Here is a 9,543-nt window from a genome sequence, read left to right as displayed (position 1 = left end):
TTCGACTCCTCCATTTGTATTGTCTAACCAAACAAGAGAGAGGAGACTTTCCATTCATTTATTCTCCTTCATTTCCTCTTGCAACTAATTTTTTTCTTTACTTTCTTTCCCCTCAATCCAAATAGAGCATAAAAGTCTAACCTTTGTGGAAAAAAAAAAAAAAATTTTACTAAAAATGAAAAAAAAAATCAACAAAAAAATCAGTCCCAAACATCCACTTAATTACCAATACAAACAATAATAATACATTTATTATCTTTTTATACGACATTAATTTTGCCGTAAAATACATTGACCTCATTTGAAATTTAGAGGAAATATAACAAATCCTACAGTATTAGCATACTTATAACGAATTTCTTTTTAATAATGCTAAATGAAGTGGAACTAATGCAAATCGCGAAAAAAATACAAGGATAAACAAATAAAAATATATATTTTAATATAAAAAAGATAACAGTATCATTTTTTGATTTATAACATTAACAAATTATTGATGAAAATGGAACTAAGTGTTATATGAATTAAGACCTTACGACTATGTTTGAATCATATATTTAGATTTGGAAAGAGAAAGGAAAAATATAACTATATTTCATTCACATTTCACCTAATTTTTTCTTTTTCTTTTTCTTTTTCTTTTTCTTTTCCAAATCTCTACCTAAATTTATAATCCAAACTTAGTCTAAGGGAATTCAATATAATTATATCAATTGTGAAGTTTATTGACCTTTCACAATAAACTTGTCGGCAAATCTTCACTGTATTTAAAAAAGATTTAATTCTGTTGTGTACAAAACAACAACAAGAATAAAAGAAATAGAGAAAAGGAGAGAATTTGTTTGATTACAAAAATCAAACTCGAAATAAAAATAAATAAATAAAAAACAGATTTTATTTTGTTACAAAAACAAAATTAAAATCTGAATAAATAAACAAATAAAAACAACACTGAAAGTAATTAAATAACTTACTTGATTTAATTTCTTCGAATTATTTTTCTGATCAAGTCCAGTGTTTAACACTGTGTCCTTAAGACAGATTCGTCCTCTCCACGGTGCTTTCAGAATTCGGATGTCTATCTCCCAGGATGAAATGATCTACCACAAACAATAGCAGCACTACTAATTGTTTGCCTTACGAACACACTAAGTGTTTACACTCTTTCTTTCGGAAATAAAATGCAGCAAGATGAAGAATAGAATTAACAGAGGTGAAATACGAAATTTCTGAATGAAAACATCAAATGAGGGTGGTCCTATTTATAGATGTGAAGGTGGCTCTTGGTTTTGAATTAAACAGGTATGTGGCTCTTGGTTTTGAATTGAACAGGTATCATACCTGTTGGGTTTTGAATTCAAACAGATTTGAATCAATTCAAACAAATAGTAAAACGGGAAGGGCCCTGTTTGGGTGTGCACTAATTCCAAAACAGTTTATTTCTGTTTGAAACCGGGAAGGGCCCTGTTTAAGTGTGCACTAATTCCAAAACAGTTTATTTCTGTTTGAAACCGGGAAGGGCCCTGTTTGGATGAACAAAAAATCCAAACCAATTTAATTTGAATTATGGATTTTATTTTAATAAAAAATAAAATTAAATTCAAATGTTTTTGGTCCAAAAAGATTAGAAGCACACACCACGCACCCGCGCCCAAGCCCAGCCCCGCCCGTGTGGTGATTTTTGGGTCCAATGGGTCTAGCCCATTTTGCCCATAACCTCTCCCTCTAAAACACTTGGGTACCCCTTGGGGCACACCCCAAGTATCTCACCTTAAGCCTTATAAACCCTTTCAAAACTTCCCACTAAATCAATGTGGGACAAGCCAATTTACAACCTTAAGGAATTTCCACAAAAACTCCATTTCCATGGAGCACACTTTGGCTTCAATTTCCCATTCACTCGGTAATGGTTTTAAGCAACCAAATATACCACGTGAATCACAACGCGGCATAGAACGCGTTACCACTTTGACCCGAGTAAATCGATACTCGGGGCCCACCTAAAAAATAGACCGAACTTAGGAAAAAATTCTGGTTTTATCCAGAATTTTATAACCATTTCCAACAAAACTCACTTCAGTAAGTAAGAAAAATTTATAAGTTTTGTTAGTTTGTACAGTAGTACTAGTCGACTAATTCATGTGTTTTCCTTGGTTGTTTGAGATGTTCTAAATAAGTGTATTTTTTGATTTTTTGAACTAAAAATTTGAGAAAAAAAAAGATGGTTGTTTGGGTTAACTTTTTGATTTTTTATGAAAAAATGTATATTAAAAAATTGTATAAATTAGTGTGTAGGAGAAAATTAAAAGTGTGAGTTGTACGGCCGTACTATCTGCTCAGCTGAATTGATGCTAAGAAATAATTGGTTACTTTTCAGGCATTGCACTGGATGGTGCTGTTCGGCCCGTGGGGGCCATCACGGGTCCCGTTTTGATAATCTGAACCATTTAATGTGTAGAACTTGTCGAATACTATATGTTTGTAAAAAATCGCGTTGATCGGATATCGATAGCTATTTGATCATATTAGTTTTTTTCAACTGTTAACTATAACACCATCAATTTTTTAATACAAAACTGATTTGATCATGTAGTTAGCGATATCTGATCAATATGATTTTTTAAAAATATATAGTAATCGACGTGCTCTACACATTGAACGGTTCAGATTATCAAAACGAGACCCGCGATGGGCCCCCACGGGCCGAAAAACAGTGTGTTAAAATTGCACCCCAACTGTGTAATTTTTCTTAAAAAACGCAGCCACATTGCACTGAACCGATCAGATCCGTCTTGTAATTTTGTGTGTAACATTAATTTTTTAATATTTTTTTGATAAATAGTGATAACTTTTTAACTTTTTGAGTAACTTTTTGACTTTTTGTCCTTTTTTAGACATGCCAAACTTGGCCTTAAGTATTCTACCTATTGATTCTGAAAAAATGAACAATTCAAATAATCGAGATCAATCCCAAAATAAGTCTACTAAGACCAAACACTCTCTCTCAAATTGGATAACCAACTTGAGAGCATCAAAACGCATAAATAATAGTCTGCCCATAACATAACTCCAAGGGATAGGCGGAATGATAAAGGCTTTAGATTTTGGTTATTTTTTTAAAAGAATTTTGAGTTTTGAGTTATATTTTGAATGATAAGTTGTTAAAAATTGAAAATTTAGTTGGTTAGTCTTAAAAATAATTTTGGAATGATTTGTAAATTTTTTTTTTTAGATGAATAGATGGACATGATAGGAAATTTGATTGATTGATGAGTAGAATGTGAGAGAATGAAAGATGAGAGAGGAGAATGAAAAAATTATTGATTAATTTATTAATAAATAAAAAAAAAGAAGAGAAGAGAGAAAAAAAAAACAATTTTGAAAAGAATTTTAAAAATTGATAAATCAAACATGTTTTTTTATTTTTGTTATCCAAATATTAATTTGAAAACTAAATCAAACGATATCTAAGATTTCAAATTCGAGTAATCTCAATGGGTCACTAGAGATTTGCCTAATCTTTAATTTCAAGACTTTAAAATTAGTCAAGATCCATTAACTAGAACACCTAATTATATATAAATATAAAAAAAAATTCCCCATAACATTATTTTGGTTTCAATTCAAGGCAAAAAGAAAAAAGAATCCAACCACCAAAATATTCTTTGCATCAATGGGCTGTCACCCTATTCGTGTTGCCCACTTTTGGAGTGAAACATGTGATAATATATAGAAAAATCAACATATATATATATATATAGTATAATTGTAATTGGATGTGTAATTACTTATCAATTTCATAAAAACTGTAGGACTTATTATTTAAAAGTAATATATCTGACCTTCAATCACGGCATGCAATATGGGCGCGTTTGAGGGGTTGCATTAAATAATCTGGGAAAAACTAGTTAGGGATAATTAATCCCATGCAATCTTTTTACGTAGAATTACATTTAGAGATATTTGGTGATAGATCCAATTTAAAGAGTGTATAAGACTGGTCTAGTGGATATTAGTTTGGTGAAAAGTTCTTTTATTCGTTTTGAATGATATTTTGTTTTTAATTTTATCCCTTAATTTATTTGTTGACTTTTTTTTCTATGTTGTCTTTCGTTGACTATCTGTTCAAAATTTTTCCCCATCTGTTCAATCTTTTTCCTATCTATTCAATCTTTTTATCTTTTCAACTTAAATTTTCCCTTATCTGTTAAATATTTATCCAAATAAAATTCTATCTGTTTAATTTTTTTCCTATTTGTTCAAATATTTTCTTTTCTCGACCTCTCTCTATCTGTTGCAATCAATTTCCTTATTATCATTATTATCATCATCAACCAACAGCAACAACAATAGATAATAAAGAAAAAAGAAAAAGAAAAAATAAATTCAGAGAGAAATTTTGAGCATATTTGTTTGTTATATCTGTTCATCAACAACAACAATAACAACAATCATCAACTACCAAAAAAAAAAAAAAAACCTCAAATATAGATCTATACTCAAATCACACAGATCTATACTCAAATCACATAGATTTGTCATGGAGCTAGAAATTACAAATCCTTAGAATTACAAATCCACTGCAAATGCAAATCTAAGTGTCTAATTATAAAAACTAGTGTGCTTATGACTAACACCTTCAAATTTTGCCTTAATCCTTAAAAAACCACATGATTTTTGATACCATCAGTTACCTCATTTTAGGAGATTTACTTGTCCTTAAAAATTACCTCATCCATTGTTAACCATAAAATTCACACAAAAAAATGTGAAAAGCTTCGCCAAAAGTACCGAAAAGCAGCGATCTCTCTCCTCAGATCTCCGATCAGATCACTGAGATCTCAAGAACACATCCTTTTTGCTGAGATTAAGGCTTAGGGTTTCGTTGCTCAGAGATGAGATCGAGGTGGGGATGGCGGTATGGCTTCAAACGATGAGACTTGGAGAGAGAGAGAGAGAGAGAGAGAGAGAAAGAAAGAGAGATAGGGAGAGGAGAGAGGGGGTTTGGATCCAAAAGTGGAGGAGGAAGTAAACGTAGAGGTTGAAGGAGTGGCGGACGACAGAGATGGAGGTAGAAAAGAAGAGGTTGTGGAAGAGTAAGAGCTAAGCTGAGCTCCACAGTTGCCATTGTTAGATCACTTAGAGACTACCATCAGCAACGGAGGTGGTGGTTCGTCGATGGTGGTCATACGGCGATGGCGAAGCGACGACGAAGAGATCGAGGCCATTGGAGGATCTGTGAGTTTGCAAGAGAGAGAGAGAGAGAGAGTGTGTGTGTGTGTGTGTGTGTTGTGTGTGTGTGTGTGTGAATAAAGGCAAAGAGATAGATATAAAGAAATGAAAGCAAGAGAAAAAAGCGAAGGGATTTTTTGGTCATTGTATGATATTTTGTCCTTTGGACAAAAAAAAATAATCGTATGAACCTATGAACTTATAAAGTTCAATTTTAAACTTTCAGTCCGTGCAAACTTATATTTATCCCAAAGATTGGGGTGTCTCTATTTACACACCACCTTTTATCTTAAGGCACACTATTACTCAAGGCAGATCTTTAATAATTTAAAAAATAAGAAATTTACTCAATACACACCACAATATTTCATTTTTGCCCCTAGTCACACAACCCACCACCGCCACCACCGCCACCACTACCACCGCTACCTCTTGTAACCCAACTCCGTCGCCAGCACCGGTGTAGCCTCTCTTCCTTTCCCTCTCTTCTTCGTCACCGATATCGTCACTCTTCGGTCCCCTCATTTCTCCCTCGTTAGCACTGTCTCTTCCCCTATCTAGCCGTCTCTTTTTCTCGTCAATTCTCCTCAACTCCCTCCTGTTCCCCGCCACCCCTTCCCTAACCCTCTTCTGTTAATGCCACAACCCCCAACCCTGCAAATCTCGAGCAAGAGAAAAAGAGAGATTCAATGAAGAAGTGAAGAGATAGTAGCGGCAAACCAGCGTCGAACAAATTATCGATGTTCTGATATTGTTTTCCGAATTGGTTTACAATGTTCGAAAGTTGTAGAATGAACTTCAGTTGCGAGTTCGAATGTTGCAAACTGAACATGGTTTGTGATCTAGCAGTGGTAGGCGGCGGAAGAGGGCTATGGTTTTAGAAGAAATAAATGGGAGAGGTGGTGGTTGTGCGCAAGGTAGGGAAGAAGACGATGGTGGTTCTAGTTAAAGATAAAGGGGTTGTGGTGGTTCTAAGAAGAGGAAAGAACGGTACGGTGAAAAAGGGCGACGGGAGGATGAATGATATCAGTCGTGGAGTGGCTATGGAGAAGGATCATGAAAGTAGGGAGTTAGGAGATGGTTAGCGTTGTGTTGGGAGTGATGGCGGCAGCGACACATTTCCGGTGAGGTGAGAGGTGGTTGCTAGGGTTTCAGGAAAGAAGATGAGGGTAATTTGAATATTTAATTGAGGGATATAATTGTAATTATTTTTTTTTAAGAAAATGGTGTGCTTTGAGATGAAATGTGGTGTGTAAATTGAGGCACCTCAAAGATTGACAATTAAGTTTGGAATCACTTTTTTGGGAGGCAAATTACTAAAATGTCCTCCATAAAATAAAGTTATCATAAAATCTATCTTATCTAATTTAGTTTGTGAATCAAATATGACCTATGTTAATAAAAAAAAAAAAAGTATATATTTAGTACTTTTTTCCCCATCTAATTCGATAATAAATTTAAGGAAAAAAATTAATTTGATATAAACTGCTCTAACATTTTCATCAAAATCTTTTTAAAAATTCTCCACTAATACCAAAATTTTCATTTCATTAAATTTGATGGAAAAAAAAAATCATTTCCAATACTCTATCTTTTTAAAATTTTATCAAATTTAAATTTGATGAAAGATTTATAACATGAACTCATGGCACATTAATATACTGCCAAGTCCTGACCTCTCACAAGCACTATACATTAAGGGGTTGTTTGGGATGACCTAAATAAGTGCACTTTTTGTCTTTTTACGAAAAAATATGCAGAAAAGTAGAGAAGTGATGTGATGAAAAAAGATAAAAAGATGAATTATTCTGAAGTTGGCAAACTTGGCCAAAGAGTAATGATATACAAATAAAAAATTTATACATCATTTTCATATATAATAATATAGTTTATTGTAAGTCTTTCAGTTCAAAACAAACACCATTGAAAATTAATTTATTTATAATAATGACATTGTCATATAACTTTTATGAATTTTTTTGTATAATTTTTTACGTATGAATAGAGTTTTACATAGTCATGCATTATAATTTCTTATTTTTCTTTTTTTCTTATTTATTTATTTTTTTAACTTTTTTTTCTTCTTCTCTTCAACTTTTATCCATCTTTCTGTTTTTACATGTTGAAAAGACTCTCACTCCCAATATATGTTGGAAGATGAATCTATATGAACTTTGTTTTTCACAAGTTTTGTTCCTCTCCAACAAAGAATGGTCATCAACGTCCAACTTTTGAATATCTACCGCATCTACATACACTTTTTAGAAGGTCAGATTCTCTTCCTTGATCTTCATTATTCGCTATTTCAAGATATCTTTCTATCACAAGATAGGCCTCTTTAGTTTGAGGAGCCTTCACATAAAAGACAGAAAATAAGATCCGGATAGAGGATCACTTGCAGCTTTTCAAAAATACTTTTATCTAGCTATATTACTTAATTTTGGAATAAAAATTTAAGAATTTCCTCACAGCAGATTTCTCTTCAACTTCTCATGCCTAAAATAACATGTAACCTACAAACATTACCATCCAAATTCAAAGAATGTGGAAATAGGCCTAATGTGCATCTCTAAACTATAACAGTATGAACTGAATTGATTATCCTTTGTGCCTCTTAACTCTGCTACAAGCAAAACCCTAAACTCTAAACCTAGGATCAGATGAAAACACATTAAGTTGTTTGATAATTTTGTCAATTTTCATATTTTGAAAATAAATAAAAATAAAAGCAAAGAAATATATTTGGTAATAAGTTGCCGAGGGGTGGTGGCTGGCGGTGTGGAGTGGTGCTGGATTGGCGGGGCTATTCTGAGTGAAAACTGCTTTCAAAACAAGCGAAACATCTTCTTTTTTTTTTCTTTTTTTTCTTTTTTCACGTTTCCAATAAATTTGAAAATTTTGGAATTGGTTCCACTTTTATGAAAAACAATATACTAAATAAGTTTTCATTTTTTAATTTCTAAAAAAATGAAAACATTAACAAACGACCCTTTGTGTTTGAGAAAAAGAAATTTAGAAATTTGTTTGAAAAAATGAAAATTAGTTTGACAAAAATTAATATAAAAAATATAATTTTAAAATTTTAAAAATTATTTATAAGATAAAATTATATAAAAATGACAAGTATTTTTTTATTTATTTCACCAAGTTAATTTTTAGTTTTAAAAAAAAAAATTAAAATAAGTTTTTGAAAACCAAACTAAACACGGCCCAAAATTGTCTTTGCCTAGCAAGGTAATTGAAAAAGAAAAGAATACTATTCCTATTTTGCTCTCAAAATTACTATTGAGTCCTATCAAGTTTTAATATTATCCTAAATTGTTCCCAAAAAGTTCATTCCTCCATAATGATACTTTTTGTCTTAATTTTACCCTTCTTATTTAATATGAACAATAATTTTATAAACAATTTTAACTTATTTAAAATTAAAAAAATTTAATTGTAAAAATTATTATTATATTAAAAAATCATAAATACCAATTGCATTGAAACAATTATAGTATAAAATGCATCATTTTTTGTTATTTCAAATTATGAATTTTTTTAGTGTAAACAATCTGAAAGAGCTAAATTCTATTAAAATTCCAAAAAATTGTGAAAATAATATTATGAAAAGTTTATATATTTCTCAATGTACGAAACAGTTAATGAATCTTATATTTATGCTTTTGTTTATAAAAATTTATTTAATTTCAACAATTAAAAATAATTTTGTTATAAAATTTTAATGAATAATTAAAATTTATATTGAAATTTTATATAACTCAATTGTAATTTTCAAAACAAAATAGAACTTACTTTATAATTTTTTTATTGTGATTTATGTTTTTTTTTTAAATATAGTATAATACTTTTACCTAGATTAAAAATATTTATAAAATTGTTGCTCATATTAAATGAGGGATAAAATATGATAGGCACGACCTGAGAGGGCCCAGCCCATGGCTCATGGTCCAGCTCACGGCCTAGGTAAACTCAACCCAACTCTATCCTAAGCCTTCCAAGCCGTAGTGGATAAAGCTCAGTAGCTTTGAGAAACCAATGCTGGGTCAAGACCAATAGCGTTCAAACACTCTGTCAAACATAAAATTAGCCACATAAGTAGACAAAAATCTTGCAAAGTTATTGCACCCACACATCAGCTATTTAATAAGACCACCATAGCATTAAATGCAGTAGGACCCTTCATGCCAAAGTATGCAGAATCACTATGAACGATGTTAACTAGGCTATAGACTTTCAGCCAACAAGATAGCTCGGAATGGACAAGGAAATAATAAGCAAGGGATATAAGGAAGCTTTTGAGGTACG

The sequence above is a fragment of the Camellia sinensis genome, chromosome 13 (genome assembly GCF_055761805.1).
Source record: "Camellia sinensis isolate YWXY chromosome 13, ASM5576180v1, whole genome shotgun sequence".
Classification (NCBI taxonomy): Eukaryota; Viridiplantae; Streptophyta; class Magnoliopsida; order Ericales; family Theaceae; genus Camellia; species Camellia sinensis.
This window is presented reverse-complemented; position numbering follows the sequence as displayed.